The following is a 21,064-nucleotide window of genomic DNA, read 5'->3' on the forward strand; positions in this document are numbered from 1 at the left end:
GTACTATTCTTGCACAATCAAAAACAAAATTACTACATGTGGGTGTATTTTGCAAATTTGGTTACTTAAAATGAAAGGGTATTTACTGTAAGGGACATCCCACCAGTCACGTGATGTGCACAAGGTGTTGGAGTTATCCCTCACATGAGGAAGAGGAGAAAAATCAGTTGATGTTTGCGTGGAGAAGCTTGAGCGCGCACGCGCTCAGATTGGCCTAAGCACAGAGCGTTCCCGCCCTCATGTTATTGGATTTTTGGTTTGAGGAAAAATCATAGGCGGGCGTGCGCTCGATTTTACCTTGACAAGGGCGCGCCCGCGCTCATGTCTAAATTCGTAGTTTCTATTTTGCTATAGTAACCGCGAGATTGCGGGTTACTATATAAATAGAAACAAGGTTTTGGAAAACCGAACACAGAGAAAAGAAACCCAATTTTGAGAGCTATGAAAATTGAGAGATAACCTTTGTCGAGAGAAAAACCTGTAAAGAGATAGGAGTGATCTAGTAAGGTGAGAGACTGAAAAGGAATGATTGTAATCGTCTTTCCCATTTTATAAAAAGATTAGCTCTTGTAGAAGTAGGCACCATTGGCCGAACCACTGTATATCTTTTTTTTGTGGTATGCTTTTACTTCTTTAGATTATTATAAGTTGTTAATAGTTGTTTAGAGAGTTGGGCATTTTAGGTTGGTTGTAGTGAATATTTAGAATTTGTCTGGAGAAATAGTTGAGTTCATATTACAAGTTATCTGTGTAGTGGGAATTGATTGGTATCGGTATTAACCCCAACAAGTGGTATCGGAGCCAGGTTAGATTAACCTAGGGTGTTATCCAATTTTTGCTCGGAAGGTGTTTGACGAAATTCCTGAGAGAAGATTTGAGTTTAATTAAATAACTTGTAGAGATGGACCATTCTATGAACACTCGCATGATTAGTCTAAATAAAGCAAATTACACTATTTAGAAAGCCCAAATGGAAGACTTGCTAAACTGCAAGGACTTGGCACAACCCATTGAGAATGGGGTAGAAAAACAGGAAACGATTCCTTTGGCTGAGTGGAGGAAGCTTGACAGAAAAACAATAGGGTACATTAGACAGTGGATTGACGATAGTGTGTTTCACCATGTATCCCAAGAGACTACTGTTTTTGGCTTGTGGAAGAAACTTGAAGACTTCTATGAGAGGAAGTCAGCCACAAACAAAGTGTTGGTCATTAAGAAGTTTGCCAACACAAAGTATAAAGAAGGTTCTTCAATGTCTGAACATCTTAATGAACTGCAGAATACCATCAATCAGTTGCATTTGATGAAGATTAATATGGGTGACGAAATTGAGGCTTTATTCCTATTAACCTCTCTACCCGAAAGTTGGGAGACGTTATCAGTTTCTCTTAACGAAGCCGCTAAAGATGGAGTTATTTCCATGGATATAGCTACCGGGCATTGTTGAATGAGGAGATAATAAGGGGTTCAAGAAGCAGCTCCTCTCACTCAGAGATACTTGTCAAAGAGAAGTGGGGGAGAGGTAAGGGCAGAAAACCATCTCATTCTAAAGGTGATGACAGAAGCAAATCTAAGGGTGAAGCTAGAACTCCTAAAGCAGAGAGGCAATGTTACTATTGTGCCACCAAGGGTCACTTCAGGTATGAGTGCAGAACACTGAAGAGGGATGAAAAGAATAAATGTGTACATGAAGACATGGTACAGAGGAACAAAAATACAGGCAGAGATATTAACGCACTAGTCGACGATCTAGTGGGAATTGTGTCAGATTATGGTGTGTGCTGTCTTAGTATATCATGCCAGGATACAGAGTGGGTGATAGATATAGGAGCATCCTATCACGTCACACTGCACAGGGGATTCTTCACTACATACAGCTGTGGTGAGTTTGGTGAGGTAAAAATGGGTAACAGTGGCGTCTCGAAGATTGTAGGCATTGATGATGTTCATGTAGAAGCCAATGTCAGCTACACCTTGACACTCAAGGATGTAAGACATGTCCCTGACATTCGGCTAAGCCTAATTTATTATGGAAAGTTAAATGATGATGACTTTCAAAACTCGTTTGGTAACGGGGTATGGAAACTGAGTAGAGGTTCCATTGTAGTAGCCAAAGGGAAGAAAACTTGCTCTCTTTACAAGACACATGCTAGTTTGTGTAAAGTATAAGTAAATGCGACAGAAGAAGAAGCTTCCTCCGAAATATGGCACAAGAGACTGTGTCATATGGGCGAAAAAGGCATGGAAGTTCTTGCCAAGCAAAAAAGCCTTGCCAGACATTAAAAGTACGCATTTAAATAAATGTACTCATTGTTTGGTTGGAAAACAACACAGGGTGTCTTTCTAAAGATTCCTGTCTCACATAAAGGACAATGTCCTTGAGCTAGTTCACACTGACCTATGTGGTCCTATGAAAGTAAAGTCCCACGGGGGAGCTTTATACTTCTTGACTCTCATTGATGATGCAACAAGAAAGATATGGGCATATAGTCTGAAGACCAAGGATGAAGTACTTGGCGTGTTCAAGACTTTCCATAGCATGGTGGAAAGAGAGACAGGAAAGCCTTTGAAGTGTATTCGCTCAGATAATGGGGGTGAGTACATAAGGCCGTTTGAAGAGTATTGCAAGAGTTATGGGATTCATCATGAGCAGACTGTTCCCAAGATACCGCAACATAATGGTATAGCTAAAAGGATTAGATGTATGTTGTCTCACTCTAAGTTATCTAGAAGTTACTGGGTAGAAGTAATACGTACAGCTGTGCATGTGATCAACCTATCGCCGTAAAAGCCTCTGAATAGTGATTATCCAGAGAGAGTATGGTCAGGCAGAGATGTTGATTATGGATACTTGAGGGTATTTGGGTGCAGGGCATTTGTTCATATTCCCAAAGATGATAGATCCAAGCTTGACGACAAAGCCAAGTAGTGCATTTTTCTGGGTTATGGGGATGAGAAGTTTGGCTACAAACTCTATGATCTGATTAACAAGAAGGTAATCCGAAGTCGAGATGTTGTGTTCTTGGAATACCAAACCATAACAGACTTCGAGGATGGTGAGAAGCTACAAGCTTTCACTAATGATCTTGTTGATTCATAACCAGAAGTTCCTACTGTGGAACGTATATAAGGCATTGAAAATGCAGATAACCATGAGTTTGAAGCTCATGATGATGATCATATTGTTCATGATGGGATATAATCTATTGATATAGATGATGCAGATGAAGTGCATGAACCACCACTTGAGTAAGCAGAAGTGTATCCTCCTGAGCCACAAGCAGATAGGGTAAGGAGGTCAGACAGAGAGAGACAAACTTTAACCAGATATCCACCACATACGTATGTTTTACTATCTGATGGTAGAGAACCTATGTACTATCAAGAGGCTTTTAAATGTACAGACAAAGAGAAGTGATTGAAGGCCATGCATAATGAGATGGATTATTTGCATAAGAATCACACTTATGAGTCAGTTGAGAAACCGAAAGGAAGAAAAATTCTCAAGAAAAGTGGATCTATAAAGTCAAGCATGAGGAGAATAATCCACACTCAAGGCACAAAGCTCGCCTTGTTGTGAAGGGATTCAGTCAAAGAAAATGTATTGACTTTGATGAAATTTTCTCTCCTGTAGTTAAGATGATTTCTATCAGGGTGGTATTGGGTCTCACCGCAAATATGAACCTGAAAGTTGAGCAGCTAGATGTTAAGACAACTTTTCTTCATGGAGACTTTGAAGAAGATGTCTACATAGACCAGCCAGAGGGGTTTGAGGTCAAAGGCAAGGAACACTTAGTCACTACAAGAAAACATGATTTTAACCACGGTCCAAAACCGTGGGAAAAGCCCACCGTCGCAGGACCATGGGCTTTTTGTGTGTCGGAAATGGTATGTCCAGAGACATGACCGTTGGTAAAGCCAATCAATAGCGACGGTCTTTGCATCAGTTATTACCATCGGTATGGCCACGACAGACACCTTCGGATAATCCGTGGGAAAAAGTCAATTTTTCTTACGGTTTTAGTCCGTGGGAAACTGCCAGTTTTTGCTATGGCTTTTCTCCGTGGGATTTGATGTTTTTGCTACGGCTATAGACCATGGCAAAGTTATTTTTTTTCAAAAAAAAAATTATATTTTAATTCTGGGGTCGTTTCTCCTGCAATCAAAATAATCAATTACCTTGTACAGCTTCAAAAAATTAGGAATAACTGCATAAGAACTTAACAAAATAACAAGTATGAACAATGTTATTTCTCAATTCATAATACATTTCGAGTGGATCTTCATGGAAGCCAATTCATTTGTAACAATAAGAACATATCATATCACAATATCACACGCATCTTAGGTCGGTCCAATTGACTATACCCTTACCTTCAATGCATGTCCTTATAGTATGCTACTTTAGAAATAGCATATATGCAAGACAGAAGAAGAAAACTAATAAAGAAACAACACTTGTCAAATATGATGATGGGTAACATTCCGGTAAAGATTCCTAGAAAACCACTTGTGAAGGCACTTGCAATTGAGGAAGTGCTGCAAAATGAATACACGGGAAAAAAAATGAATATCTCCTTGGTTGTACCAAAAACTGAAATAGCAATACCACCATAAAACAAGGACTAATATACTACAACCAATCAGCTATGGGTTAAATACTCACGTGATTGAAGTAGTTATAAGCTTCCAGCAAAATCATGGTCTTTGGGTAGGAACTATGGCATGCAGTAGGTCTAGTATATATACTAACCTTTATGATGTAGAAAAAGAGAATAACACTAATAATTATTAGGATCATAAGAGTAACAACATTAATAAAGCCGCTCAGATGAGCAAGACCTCCCAAAATGCACCAGGATAACAATTCAACTCTCAGAAAAAAAAATTTAATAATAAACAAAGAGACTCTTAAACTACTTGTATATCTAGAGAACCCAATTACTTCTACTTGATGTTCAGAAAAAAAGATAAAAAATAAAAATTAATATCTTATGTTTTCATTTTACCTCAAACATGTTTTCCTCGAGAAAAGTTGGTCCTGCACAATTTGTGCCATACGAACCATCATACTGTAGAATCCTAAGTTTGCCTTCCTACACATACAGAAAATAGCCATTCTGAAACCACGATACAACAATTGTGTAGTTTTTATGTATATATAAGTATATATGATTATAAATGACCTTCATCTTTGCCTTAGTACCATATACAAGACCTCCTCCAACCAAAGGATGGAAACATGTACGCTACATTAACCTCGTCTTCGGCACTGGGAAGCACTCTCACAAGCTCCATATCGGAAACTCTATAAACCTACATGCAGTAGAGATGTTGAATTAGATGGATCACCATAGTAAGAAAATATTCGATATACTAATGGCAATAAGTACAGCTAAACATGAGGTTGATTATTCAAATCAAATTTTGATGTATGCCTAACAATATTTGTATTCTGATCTGAAGAACCGCACCATTCCAAGACAAACGAAAGAATTGCAGATACAAAATTTGAAATCATGTCCACACTCAGAGCCAGATGAGTATTATTTCCAATTAATATTAACACAAAAGTTTTCAATGCAAAATGGTAAGAAATAAAAATAATGGAAACGAAAAACAATAGTATGAAAGAATAATCAGCAAATCAGTAATCAGTCCTGCCACCTACCAATTAAAAAAAAACCAATGGAATATGACACCAAATATACTGCTTGAGTTATAGCTTTACTTGGCTTTACTTGGGTGTTTGAGGGGACAAAAAACATTGAAGAATACAATGACCTATACAAATTATGTTTAGAAGGTACCAAACTTCAGCCTATTCTCTATACAATACTAGTTGAGCATGCATACATCCCTAGAGGCGAGCCCAAAAACTAACTTCCGCAAGGCAAATCAAGGTAAGTTGAATGTAAAAACAGCCTAAGGAGGTATACAAACTAGCTAGTGGCTAGAGTAGAATGAATTTGATGTAAGAGATATTTCAATGTACCTCTCGAATAAAGTCATTTTTAAAAGAACATAACTACTTCAATCGATTATCAAATTGGTTGTGTCCGAATAAAATAATAAAACTAATTGGACCTGTTATCCCAGAGCATAACACCGTGTGTTACCTTTTTTCTTTTATATAGGTTCCAAAGTAGCAAGGGCCAAGGTCCTACTCGACCACACTCAAATTCCACCAATTCTCCAATTGTAAGAAATCACTCATCTCACTAACCCATCCCAATTGCACTTTACAACCCTAAACATTAGAGTAGCACACACTCAATCAAATAGAAGATCCTTTACTTTCCCTATGAACTTATGCACCTCATTCTCATTTTGTTTAGAAATTCTCATGTTTCTTTTTCTTTTCCATATTGTGCAAACTATAGCATTTGGTAGATGATCCACTAACCATTTGGCTTAGTAAGAAAATGGACCCAAAATGATATTCTTTCCCAAAGCCTCCTTAATATTAGTAGTTTATAAGCTTCCAGCAAAATCATGGTCTTTGGGTAGGAACTATGGCATGCAGTAGGTCTAGTATATAAACTAACCTTTATGATGTAGGTTATCTAACACCTAACAACTTAAAGAGTATGCTCTGGTGAATTGAACTTGAGCCACCCGAAAAACAAACCAACCTAACGTTCAAACAAAATAAAGTAAACTGGTCACTAAAAATAGAACAAGTAAACAATAACTTATGTCACCATAGTGTCCAATGCATCATAACCCATTTGTCCATGTCCAAATATTCATGAGCTACCACACAAACCAGCCAACATATATATACAAAACTTATTACTAAACAATACAAATCTGCCAAGTTTTTAGTCTTATGTGAGCAAGTTTTGTTCTTCATGGCCAAAAGTCATTTTTCTTGTAGTGCCTTCATGTCAAATCTAACCAAGGGAAGAGAAGTAAAAAAATCTTAGGCAAGTCTAACCAAGAGAACTTGCTCTAACCAACTGAATAATAGCATAAGCATAAGCACAGACCAACACAAACTCAGAACATAATTTACTAATAAGTAAGCATATCTTTATGTTTCTAAAATGTGTGCACTTAGTCAAAACAATATTACGAATGAACAATCTGGAATATTACCCGGTTTCAACCTTTAGTTCTTAAAACGTTAACTGGGCTGATTCCAACAAGAAGTTCAATAAACAGAAGGTGGAGAACTTCCAAATAAATCAGATGAACCTCAACATCCCGTCTGAAGTATCATCTCTTTTCCTATGTCTTAAGGTTCACCTAATTCAATATTTAAATATTGAAGCGCTCCCCTTTAAATTCCATACACTAGTTGCTAGAGCTCACCCCACAGTGAATTAATTCACTGCTGGAGTTCTTGACTAACAATCCCCTATATTCAATCAAGTAAACTGGGACAGTGGGACCTAGTGCTCTTCAATCTAATTGAAAGTCTCAACCAATCTATCTTCCTGTCAGATGCTATGATGATTGAAGATAGTTAGGGATTATAACATAAATAACATATAACACGACAGTCGAATGTTAGTTATCAATCACTTGCAAGAACAAACTTATAACATCTTGTGAAAATAATTTCAAGAAGAATGCAACACAAAGTTACAACTTACAAGTTACAATACACCTTGGATGCACTCTGCCACACCTCAACAGATTGTTTATCTTTTCTTGTAACAACCATCCTATTTCCTCCAAAACCCAAGCACCATGAGAACCTGCAGCCATAAGCAGATTATAACCAGGCACCCATTGCAATTTCGTCGTGGGTATCGCAGAATCAAGTTCAGCCCCAAATATTTCACCATGGGCAATCTCCGACACCGAGCTAAAACTATCCTGCATATCAAACACCATAATAGTATTGGAATTCTGTCTATCAGATTCAAAACTAGTAAACAAATGATTCCCAGATGAGCCAATAGCCTGAATAGTAGAATCAAACTTAGTCTGATTTTCCCAATTCAAAGTTTGTCTAACAAACCATCTTTTCAAATCAAGTATCTGCAAATTAAACCCGAAAAATTAGTAGCACCCGCAGCAGCTAAACAAGGTGAAATCGCTAAAAGTGAATTGACAGCTGTAAAATGAGTCAAAATAGTAGATTTCTTCTCTAATGACCAATCAAAAGAAGTAATCTTACTACCATGTGCAACATGAAGTGAACCAGAATCAGTAGTAGAGCTAACAGATGGTGAATCTCTACCACTTAATGGCAAAACCAATGATCTTTCTAGATTAAACACTTCGAATTACAATGGGTTTGATAACGATGACACGAGTAATTCACCTAAACCATAAAACTCGGCTTCATAGATTAAATCTTGAAGATCAATAGTGTTAGCTTTAGATGGGAGATTACTAGTTCTTAATAAAGATAATAGAATTGAAAATATTTCTGGGTCTCTATCAATAAAAGGAATAATATTTGAGAATGATGATGAAATTGTGTACAAAAGTGAATTTGAACTAGCTAAGGTTAGGGTTTGTTTGGTTGTTTGGAAAAGTTGTCCACCAACAATAATATGCAAATTTGCAAACCAATTTATAAGGAATATGAATACACAAATTTGTACACTGGCGCATTTATCCAAGTGAGAACTTATTTACTAAAGCAACATTTTTCGATTACAATGAGAAATATGCACAACCCTTAAGATGTAGTGCATCACTAGTTCAGTACTCTAGTAAGAGTTTCCCATTGTAAATCATTGTGAGTCTTCTAAATTAGTGTTTCCTTATGGTCAACAATAAAGCACAAAGAATAATTTATAACAACTTGAAATAGAGAACAGTCAATAGTGTTAACAATTTTTTACCTTGAATAAAGGTTGCACTTTTAGAATAGCCGAATAATTTGAGTTTTCACACCAGAATCAAATAGTTCTTCTTCTTCCACAAACATGCACACCTATCAAACAATCATACACAACAACATTAGAAACCCATGTATATAATAGAAAAACAAAACACCCCATTTTTTTAAAGTTCTACAAAAAATCACAATAGCATGAATCAATGAGGCCTGTAAGTTCCTTGATGAGAAGTGGTGTCCCAAGTTCACGTTGATTGTTGCCCAAAAAAATCATCATAAATTTTTTTTTCAGACAGGATTGCCGGATAATGTTCCACCTGGAACTGTTATAGATAACAAAATCTGTCATCCTCGAAACAAAGATTTCTATATGTGCTCGCACGCTGGGATGATTGGGACAACTAGACCCACACACTATCATATCTTGTATGATGAAATTGGCTTTTCACCTGATAATCTTCAGGAAATTGTGCATTCTCTGCCCTATGTTTACCAACGGAGCACTACTGCTATTTCAATTGTTGCCCCAGTTTGCTACGCTCATCCGTCAATTGCTTTCGGTTTCACAGGTTTATGAAGTTTGATTAGATGTTCAAACATCTTCGGTCGTGGTGGCGACATCGGGGGACTATTCTTGTAATCGAACTCCCCAAACTTCATGAGAACGTTAGCAGTTCAATGTTCTTCTGTTGAGATGGGGATTGGTGTAAATGTTTTTTGTGTTTTTTGTTGGGGGATCTGCGAATCTTTTGGAAAAAGTTGCCCAGAACACACGACCCAAGTCCATCAACAAATGACTTATTCCACTAAAGACCATTGTTGCACTACGGTGCTAATCCCTAATTACGTGTCAGCGTTTATGGGCTCCATATTATATGCTCGTTGATCTCCCCGTGTTTAAGATATCGAATGTTCGTTGATTAAGTCAAGTTACTGACAACTACATTAATCAACTTCTTATGTCCTTGAGTAGTACCACTCAACCTCATTGTCATGTCAGAATAAATCCACCTGGAGGGTTTACATGACAATCTTTTTGAGCTCCTCAAGGGGACATCATCAACCCAACTTCCTACGGGTCACGGATTCCTTCTATAATCAACAGCACACCTTACATACAATGTCATTACCCAATCCATGGAGTTTCTTGATTCACAAATAAATCTCACTCATTGATGATTTAAAGCAATGTACAATGCACATAAGTGTCCGTTATTATATCCGGATTAAGAGGACAAACATCCATAATAACAGAGGCGTTTGTTCTTTTATATAGTCAGTATAAAGAGAAACAACCTCAGTTGGTCCTGTTCAATACACACAAAGTGTACTAGTGTAATCCTATAATCAAGATAGACTAATACCAAATTATACTACAACTGTACCAATGGTTTGTCCAAATCTATCTAGGTTGTGAACGATTACTTATACTTTATAAGGTACTGATAATATGATCTTCTGTGTGTTCACACCATATCATCTACAATATAAAGTATTAGACACATGCATATAACTAATAACATATATAATATGCATAACATTTGCCCATATGGTTCTCATTCAAAATATAAAGAATTAGAGTTAATACAAAAGTAATGTTTTTAGTATATAACCCTATCAATCTCCCACTTATACTCAAAACATTGCTTTTTAGTATACTACTAACAAATCTCCCACTTATACTTAAAGTTATGCTGCCAAGCATCTGATTCCCATCCCCTCAACATGCCTATCAAGGGGTCAGCTAGGTTATCTTCTGATTCTATCTTGGTAACATAAACATCTCCTCTTTTCTAAGTGGTACTTGCGCTTAATGTGTTTACTTGCTTACAAGAAGTTACAGACCCAAAACTGATTCTTTGGCTGCCACATATTCAGCTTCCATGGTGGAGTTAGACAAGCATTTCTGCTTTACACTCCTCCATAATATGGCTCCACCTCACAAGGTAAACACACAACCTGAGGTAGACTTACTCTTGTCCCTATCTGACCCTTCAGCACCCTCCACACCGAGAAGTAGTAAGCCACGATAGTGTGGACGTTTACCATTCTACATTCGTGGAAATACTTTTGGAGTTCACGATAGTGTAGACTGTATACCCTAAGGGAACTAAACTATCGGCATGGTATACTAACATATAATCCTTAGTCCTTTTCAGGTACTTCAATATATGTTTTACCGCAGTCCAGTGCCCTTGTCCTGGGTTCTTCTGATATCTGCTAACCATGCCAATGGCAAAGCAAATGTCTGGCCTCATGCATAACATGGCCTCTATCTCTTTTGGTGTCTTGGGACACGTATCCTTTGATAGAGAAACTTCATGCCTGAAAGGAAAGAAACCTTTCTTGGAGTTTTGCATGTTAGAACGAGTCAACACAGTATCAATATAGGTAGCCTGAGATAAGCACAACATCCTATTCTTGCGATCTTTTATAATTTTGATCCCAAAGATGTGACCCACTTCTCCCATGTCCTTCATATCAAATTGCTTTGATAACCATACCCTTATGTTTGACAATACTTTCACATTATTTCCAATGAGTAAGATATCATCTACATAAAGCACAAGAAATACCACTACATTTCCATCAATTTCTTGTACAAAACAAGATGCTCTTGACCTTTTTCAATGAATCCTTCTGGTTGCTCCATATAGATGGTTTCCTCAAGACTTCCATTAAGGAAAGCTGTCTTGACATCCATTTTATAGACCCACTTACATCCAATGGGTTTTACACCATTGGGTGGCTCTACAAGCTCCCAGATCTGATTAGAATCCATAGATTCCATCTCAGAATTCATTACCTTTTGCTAAGATATTACATCTCTATCTTGGAGTGCTTCATTGTAGGTTCAGGGATCAGGATTTTGGTTATCAGTGGTTATGTTTGAAGACATTCCCAAACCAATCCACCTATCAGGTTGTCTAACAACCCTCCCACTAAGACGAAGCACCTCTTGTTCATGTACGTCATTGGTGACACGTTGTGGTTCTTATTCTTGTACAATTGGTATTGAAGTAGTTTAATGTCACTCCTCTCAATACTTCTAGAATAATACTACTCGGGGTAAAAATTAATGCACTGTGGGTGGAATAAGATAAATGATGTATAAATTGCCTTTTAATACACCAGAACAGATAAAATGTTTATTTTTCTTAATGACGATCTTGTCATTTAAAAGAAACAAGATACCCATCCTTAATTAACATAGAAACTAAAATTAAGTTATTTCTAAAATTAGGCACATAAAGACAATTCTTTAACACCATAGTCTTATTTCTACCAAAAGATAAACAAACATCTCCCACTGCAACACTACTACTTTTCGTAGCATCGATAAGAGCCCAAAACTGTAAGTTTTAACCCTGTAACAGTCATACTTTTAGACCAATTATGTGAGTAATAATTAAGAGTTAACAGCGACACGTGTTTTATGCATTTCAGGTTTCAAAGTCCATTATGTGCAGAAATGTGCCACTTTAGCGAGATAGAGCAAAGGTCGGTTACAAAGGAGTTCCGTGATTAAAGGCCAAGATTCAAGAAGACAAAGCCTTTCTAAAGCCCGGTCAAAAGCTGAAAAGTCGATGCGGGCAGAAACAACACACAAGTCAGCAGAACTTCCAAAGGCCGTATCTTTGGACTCAGACCTCGGAATGGGGCCTATTTTATGTCAAAACGACCGGCTCGGAAAGAGCTTTCCAATGGTCTAAGCCTTGATCCAATCAAAGGAGTAAAAGTGGACGAAAAGTCTGTTGAAGACAACTGCAGCTGAAGAGGCCATTTTGGACTGAAAGAATTGGGTTTTGGGCCTGATTCTCTGGCCCAAAACATGGCTCCAAGCCCATGCACGATTTTTGGATCTGAAAGTATAAAAACCAAAGCTGAACTCTTTGTTAATGGTAGCTAGTTAGACCTAAAACTATATAGAACTCTAGATCTAGTTTTCAGTAGAGTAATTAAGTTTAAGTTCCATTTCCAATTCTTGTTTTAGATTAAGTCTTGAATCATTGTTCTTGATTGATTAGATAAATAAAATAGTTATTTTGATCAATTTCAATTTTTGTCATTTCAATTTATAGATCTAATTTTAATTCTTGTTGATTATCATTTCGTAGTTTAAGTAGATTGAAACATTGTTAGTTAAATTAGTTAAGTTAGAATTTTAATATGATGTGTAGTTATAATTCAATGGGAAATGATGGGTTGATGACTCAAGGCTAAAACCTCCATTAGAGGGGTTAATGAAGCTTTGATGAAAAGTTAGTGGTATAGTGTAGAAGCATTGTAGAATCTATTCCACTCTAGAAGGTCGTGATTCACCATGAGAATGGGTGGAGGACCTCACATGCTAGTTAGTATTTGGTAGAAATGCCATGAACACTAGGGATTAGAACTCGAAATTCTTACTGTAAGAACGTAAGAATCGAGATACAAGAATCTATGCTAGGTTATTAAGTTGGATTCGAGGTGGATTCAATTCCCCTCTAATCCTTTATCTAGATTAAAAAACAATCATATTTCCATAGCATTCGTAGTTTAAATTCAACATAATCAATTTCATATTGTATCATAGTATAACACCCTTCGTAAATCTCTCATTAGACTTAAGACCGATTAATTAGATTAGAAAATATTCCATGCTAGAGAACTAGGAGTGGAACGAATTTGTTACTCCACTCTATTTCGATAGAATTGAGAGTAGAAACTTTGATAAATATAGAAACATAACAAATAAGTTTTAGTTTACTTACGTTTTGAGTTTCATTGTTCATTTCGTAGGTAAACTACTCAATTTTATAGTTATCAAATGGCGCCGCTGCCATCTTAGTTTCACTTTAGCATTGTTTTCATAGTATAATTAGTCATTTTTAAGTCCCATTAAACCCACCCACCCTTGTTTGATTCATACTGTGGTTGTCCGTTTCAGCGTTGAAAGTTCCGCAAAAATATACACGGAGCGCGACCGCGCCCTAAGCGAGCGCACCTGCGCCCAAAAGACTGTAACACTGAGTGCGACCCGCCCTAAAACACTGTAACTTCAAGTTACACGGAGCGCGACCGCGCCCTAAGTGAGCGCACCCGCGCCATAAGCAAAAATTTTCGGATTTCTACAGGTTTGTTTTGAACCCGATTTTTTAAGTTTTGGTGTGTTCTAACTTGTTATTGCGAACACGCGTAAACAAGACGCTATTCATAAGCGAAGCAAGGACGCTTATCAGGTATTCCTTTCTTCCATACCTCGCATCTCCGGTTAGAGGTTTATACTAAAATATCAAGATTATGCGGAGTGTTGTCGTGTTTAGACTTAGACTTGCATGAGATTAAGATCCGGTCAAGAAAACACCGAGCGTAATTAGCTGTCGGCGTCAACAAACAAATCTATCGAGTATACCAATCACTACACCTTTAGCTACTATTCCACCAACCACACCGGACATAATGGCTGAAGAAAAGAGACTCCTCTCTCCGACTTTTACAAAGCCTTGGCGATAGCCCTAAATCTTGCATCGTTCTAGCGGACCGATTGGGGATTTTTGAATTCCCCAAACATATTTAATTTGTTACCCGTTTTCCATGGTTTAGATCATGAAAAACCTTATCAACATCGCGTAGGATTGAACAAGTCCTTACAACATTCCATCATCCTACGGTTGGTGCGGAACAAATTAAACTCGAAGGTATTTCCCTTCACCTTAGCCGATAAAGGCGGCGTCTTGATTAACGCTGGCGCTAACTCGTGGACTTCGTGGGCTAAACTTGTTCATTTGTTTATGGAACATTTTTACCCACCCCTAAAGACGGATGAGATGCTTTCCAAGATTCATTTTTTCCGACAAAATCCTCATGAATCATTTTCTGAGGCTTGGAATCGTTTCACCGATCTACTTATAGAGTGTCCACACCATAACCTAGCAAAAGACACGTTAGTTCGTCCCTTTTTCAAAGGACTTCAACATCACCATAAAGAAGTCCTTGACATAATGAATGGGGGTAGTTTCCTAAGTAAAGGAGCCTCGGAGGCTTACAAATTTTTAGAAGATCAAACTAAACGTGATGATATCCCACACTCTGTTAGTTCTTCTTCAACAGTTAAGGGCGCCGGTATGTTTGAGATGAAACCCGATCTAGAACTTAAAAATTTAATCGAATCTCTAACTAAAAAGGTTGAGGCTATTTCTGTGCAACAAAAGCCTATTCCCGTCATGAATGTTAACTCCAACCCATGTAATGTCTGTTTGAGTCCTGAGCACCCTGAATCCTATTGTCCTCTCGCCTATGAACAACAACAATTAGAGCAAGACAATGTTTGCTCCATTAATAGCTATCCTATTCCTAATGCCCCATGGAGACAACATCCCAACTTTAGTTGGCGAAACAATCAACAAGTTTCACCTCCAGGGTTTAATAACCAAAATGTTAGGCAAGCAAACAACTATAATCAAGCTCCACCTAGGCAAGGACAGGGACAAAGTCAGGGAAATTATAATAATTATAACAACCAAGCGCAACCACGACAAGGTTTAGCACAAGGTCAGGGTAATTATAATAGTTATAATACCAATAGAGGTATCGTTCCAGTTAACAATAGTAACTATCACAACCCACTCATAAATAATCAATGTGAGATAGTTCCAATCGCACCACCTGTGACTACTACACCATCACATCCGGATCGTATAGACGCCTTTTTACAGGTTACCCAACGACTTTTCCAATCAATGACTCAATCAAACCAACAGATCTTACAATCTATAAATCAGGGCATACAACAGTTAGCCCAAGAGAAAGGCCAACCAAAAGGCGTGTTTCCAAGACAAGCGATACCAAATCCTAAAACAGCAAACACAGCCTTTGAGGTAAACGGTAATACTAGTACTAAAACTACAATCGTAGGTGACCTTAATGACATCACCACTCTCCGCTCTGGAAGAGTGGTTGATAACAAAGTAACTATGCCTATAGTTACCCCACCTGTACTCCCTACACCGGATATCGAACTAGATACGCGGTAGAAACTTGAAGAGCCTACCAGCGTAGAGGTACCGGTTAAACAACAAACTAAGAAACAGAAAGCCAAGGTAACACATCAAGTCGAGCCATACGCTAAATATAGAGAGCGAAACCACCATTACCTCGAAGTTAGCCATGCTAACGGGGATACAAACTTTGAGGAGATTAGGAACGTTTTCAAGAATCTAACGATAAACCTTTCTTTTTCGAAGCTATTAAAAGCTCCCTAACCACGCTAAGTTTCTTAAAGAGTTGTGCACTACTAGGCGTAAGACCAACATACCTAAAGGCGCCTTTCTAACTGAGCGGTTCCCAACTTTATCCGAAAATAATGGAATTGTTAAGTACAAGGACCCGGTCGCCCTATCGTAAAATGCACCTTAGGAGATTCCCACACGATGAACGCTTTTTTATTAGACACGGGGGAAGTGTTAACTTACTCCCGTATTACTTGTATAAACAAATAGGTCTACAAGAAAATGCAACCTACAAAAATAACGTTGCAATTAGCGGACAGGTCAATTAAGTATCCTAAGGGTGTAGTGGAAAACGTGCTTGTTAAGGTTAAGGATTTTTACTATCCTGCTGATTTTGTTATCCTCGATACGAAAGTCGCTAACGACTGCTGACCGATCATCTTAAAGCCCCTTCTTGGCAACGCCAACGACTTATAAATTGCGCGATGGTAAGATGTCCTTATCTTTTGGCCATCTTACAGTTGAGGTAAATGTTTTTAAAATGATGAAATAGTTACCAGATTCATCTATAGATGGGGAGGTTAGCATGATCGAGAGCTTAGCTCAAGATTATTTTAACAACACGTTTCCTGAAAACAATATGTACAAATTCCTTCCTTTTGGAATTTCAGATTTTGTAAATGACTCCTACTTAGAGGAAGTCAACACCATCCTTGAGTCCACACCAATTGTAGACCCTTCGGTTGCTCCATATACTGAGTATGAAGACTTGCTACTTAAGCAAGTATTCATTATGCAAAATGAGGACCCCGACGAAACATCTATTGATTTTCCTTCCCCCGGTCTTAAACCTCTTCCCCGGAGTTAAAATATATTCAACTTGATCCGGATGGTAGTCATCCGGTAATTATATCTTCTCTGTTATCTAAGAATGAAGAGACACTTTTAATCCGGGTGATTAGGGAACATCGGTCGGCGATTGGTTGGTCCCTAGCCGACATTAAGGGAATTGACCCTAATGTTTGCACTCATCATTATCCATTTGGAGGATAACGCGAAGACTTTCGTGAACCTCGCCGCTTTGAACCCCGCCATAAAAGAGGTGGTTAGGGAAGAAGTCTTACGTTTTTCGATCGCGGGTATCATATACCCAATCTCTGATAGCGAATGGGTAAGCCCCATTTATGTAGTTCCTAAGAAATCGGGAGTTACCATGGTTCGTAACGGAAAGGGTGACTATGTTGTCACACAAGGTCCAATGAAATGGAGGATCTGTATTGATTACAGACGTTTAAATGCTATGACACGAAAGGATCACTTTCCTTTACCTTTTATAGATCAAATGCTCGAACGCCTAGCTGGTCATGCTTTTTATTATTTTCTGGATGGCTACTCAGGCTATTTTCAGATTATTATTGATATTGATGACCAAGAAAAGAATACATTCACATGTCCCTTTGGAACGTATGCCTATAAACGAATGCCTTTTGGCCTTTGTAATGCTTCTGGTACCTTCCAGCGGTGTATGCTTCATATATTTAGTGACATGGTAGAGCGCTTTATGGAAGTTTTCATGGATGATTTTTCTATCTATGGAGACTCCTTCACGAATTGTTTGTCTAACCTTTGTCTAAGGTTTTGACACGGTCTTGAAGAAAAGAGCCTTGTTTTAAAACTGGGAAAAGTGTCATTTCATGGTGAAAAGGGCATAGTACTAGGTCACATCATTATCTAGTGATGGCATAGAAGTAGATAAGGCCAAACTAGATAAGATAGCTACCCTACCTAAACCACGGTTTGTCCGTGACATTAGAACCTTTCTAGGCCATGCGAGTTTTTATAGGCAGTTTATTAAAGACTTCTCGAAAATAGCTAGGCCTTTAACTAATCTGCTTTTGAAAGATGCAATCTTTGATTTTAATTTTAACTGTACACAGGCTTGTGAAACTTTAAAAGCCGCCCTAACCTCTACACCAATTATACAGCCTCCCGATTGGTCTAAACCTTTCGAACTCATGTGTGATGCTAGTGACTATGCAGTTGGTGCAGTCTTGGGGACAAAAACTAGATAATAAGTCCACTGTTATTTATTATGCTAGTAAAACCTTAAACGATGCTCAACGGAATTATTTAACTACCGAAAAAGAATTCTTAGCTGTCATTTATGCTTTAGATAAGTTTCGTCCTTATTTGGTTGGTTCTAAAACTTTAGTTTACACGGACCATGCAGCCCTTAAGTACCTTCTTGCAAAGAAGGATGCTAAGCAGAGATTAATCCGATGGATCCTTCTCCTGCAAGAGTTCACATTAGAAATAAAGGACAAAAGAGGGGTCGAAAACGTAGTTGCCGACCACTTATCTAGACTCACAAACGACGATCAGAGTGATTCTGAGTCCATACCGGACTCTTTTCCTGATGAGCATCTGTATGCAATTTTTTCAGCACCATGGTATGCTGACATTGTAAATTATTTAGCGGTTGATGTTATGCCTTATAATTGGTCAAGAAATGAACGTAAGAACTTCTTGGCCAGGGTTAAGTTATACTATTGGGATGAGCCATACCTTTTTAAGTATTGTGCGGATCAGATTATTCGTCGTTGTATTCCCCAGTGGGAATATAATGAAGTCCTATCGTTCTGCCATGACAAAGAGTGTGGTGGCCATTTTAGTGGGATGAAAATAGCCGCTAAAGTTCTTCAATGTGGATTTTATTGGCCTATTCTTTTTAAGGATGCCCAAGTGCATTGCAAGACGTGTATTCGTTGCCAACAACTTGGGCTTAATTTTTAAACGTAATATGATGCCATTAAATCCAATCTTGATAGTAGAAATTTTTGACGTTTGGGGCATTGATTTCATGGGTCCCTTCCCTGTTTCCCACGGTTTCATTTAAATTCTAGTTGCCGTGGACTACGTGTCTAAATGGATAGAGGCCCTAGCTTGCCATAGCAATGACCATAAGACCGTTGTATTTTTTATTAAAGAATATATTTTCTGTCGGTTTGGCATTCCTAAAGCCATCATTAGTGATGGTGGAACACATTTTGCAACAGAGTTGTTGCATCCCTAGTGAAAAAAGTATGGCGTTACACACAAAGTAGCAACTCCTTATCATCCACAAACTAGCGGACAAGTAGAAGTTTCTAATAGGAAATCAAAAAGATTTTAGAAACAAATCAGAAATCCCGATAGGAAAGACTGGTCGAAGCGTCTATCGGATGCCTTATGGGCGTATAGAACTGCTTTCAAAACTCCTATAGGTATGTCTCCCTTTAGACTTGTATTTGGGAAACCATGTCATTTGCCCATTGAATTAGAGCACCGTGCTCTGTGGGCTATAAAAAGCCTTAACTTCAATATTGATGAGGCAGGTGTCAAACGCAAATTGCAATTGAATGAGCTTGAAGAAATCCATAGCGATTCTTACGATCTCACAAAGGATTATAAAGCTAACATAAAACGTGTTTATGATAAGCAAATCTTGCACAAAGAGTTTGTGGTCGGTCAAAAGGTCTTGCTTTACAACTCCCGTCTACATATTTTCCCAGGGAAACTAAAAACCCGTTGGTTTGGTCCTTTTCTGGTTACTGAAGTCACTCCTTACGGGGCAATCACCTTGGTAAATCCCAATGACAACAGTACCTTTCAAGTTAATGGTCAATGGTTAAAACATTTTCATGAACTTTTGTCCCCTGATGTAAAGGAAGTCCTTTTACAGGACCCTGTCTATGAGGATTGACCTTGGTCATTGGTGTACTTCCTTTCACTTCCATATAGTGGTAAGTGCACCATTTAGGTAACCGGGCCCTCCCTATGGAGTGTGTGGCTGTAAGTACCGGAACCTAAGTCCACGGTTAACATAATTCACGTTTTCCACTTTTGCATGTTTTCTCGGTTTTGGAGTCATGTTCCTTTATGGGGTGAATTATGTATTTATTGTTTTTCGTTTTTCTTATAATAAACTAAAAAAAATAAATAAAAATAAATAAAAAAATAAATAATAATAAAAAAATTCTTAATCATAGAAATAGCAATCCAACAAGTCTTGGGAATCTGACTTTAAACGATCTACGTTAGAACAAATTTTGTGTTTAAAAATTTGTTTGCGGGTGGGCAATCGGTCTTTCCATCTGGATTGCTCGAACTTTCCATTTGTGTTGCTTAGGCCCATTACTTGTAGTTCAATTGGGTTGACGTAATCTAAAACTTAGATTTCCTTCGTTCGTATAACTTACGTCACACACACACTTTGAGGCATTTTTCAACCTTCTTATACGTCACCCATGGCTGAAATTGAGTGTTTTATGGATCATTGGATTGGAAATTGTCTACTGATCATTTCCATAACACATTCGCCAAAATCGGGCCAGTAACGAAGCGGCAAATTCAAATTGAAATTGCGCGAAAACTCGGAAAATTTTGGAATTTAAATTGGGCTTGGGCCCAAACCGGACGCACGTCTGTGCGTCTCCTTCGTTCCCAAAACGCACACTTCTTTCCTTTTCAACCCACCGGTTACCAAGGTTACCAAGGTTTAAAACAAACCTTAAACACCAAAATAAAAAAAAAAAAAAAAGAGAGAAATGGAAACCTAACTACACCCACGCCAAGAAATTCAAATCCAACTAAAATCTTCTCCAAACCATTACCACCACCAACCTAACTCTGAAAAACATCCACCAATTCAAGTAACCACCGCCGCCACCATTGTTTTTAGTTGTTTTTCTTCAAACTCGCCTCCCCCACAGTCTACAAAACCATTAGTTGTCTCAGAAACTTCAATGGCACTACGACGAAATTTTTTGCCGGAGCACGCGTTTGCTGCCGACAGCTTCGCGCCATTTTACGACGTGGAGATGATTAGGAGGGATTGGAACGGACTGTGGTACTCGACTGAGGAGTTCTATCACTATGATGTGGTAGAACAGTTTTATAAAAAGCGAGAATTGGAGGGGGATAGGATTTTTATAAAGGTAGCAGGAACGAGGAGTGATAAGAGCCCAAAACTGTAGTTTTAACCCCTTAATAATCATACTGTTAGACCAAT

General features: G+C 38.1%; 1 long non-coding RNA gene and 1 pseudogene across 1 annotated transcript; both read right to left on the minus strand.

Annotated features, from left to right (window-relative positions):
* Nucleotides 1-4,186: 4,186 nt before the first annotated feature.
* Nucleotides 4,187-5,243, minus strand: LOC147497371 (uncharacterized). The gene is made up of 3 exons (XR_015194148.1): nucleotides 5,199-5,243; nucleotides 5,010-5,096; nucleotides 4,187-4,539 (listed from the first exon to the last, which is right to left on the minus strand). It is a non-coding gene; the product is annotated as an uncharacterized LOC147497371 (long non-coding RNA).
* Nucleotides 5,244-7,256: 2,013 nt separating this feature from the next.
* LOC147497372 (BTB/POZ domain-containing protein At5g41330 pseudogene) lies at nucleotides 7,257-8,240 on the minus strand (annotated as a pseudogene).
* Nucleotides 8,241-21,064: the final 12,824 nt, after the last annotated feature.

This window comes from Coptis chinensis, chromosome 5 (genome assembly GCF_015680905.1).
Source record: "Coptis chinensis isolate HL-2020 chromosome 5, ASM1568090v1, whole genome shotgun sequence".
Taxonomy (NCBI): domain Eukaryota; kingdom Viridiplantae; phylum Streptophyta; class Magnoliopsida; order Ranunculales; family Ranunculaceae; genus Coptis; species Coptis chinensis.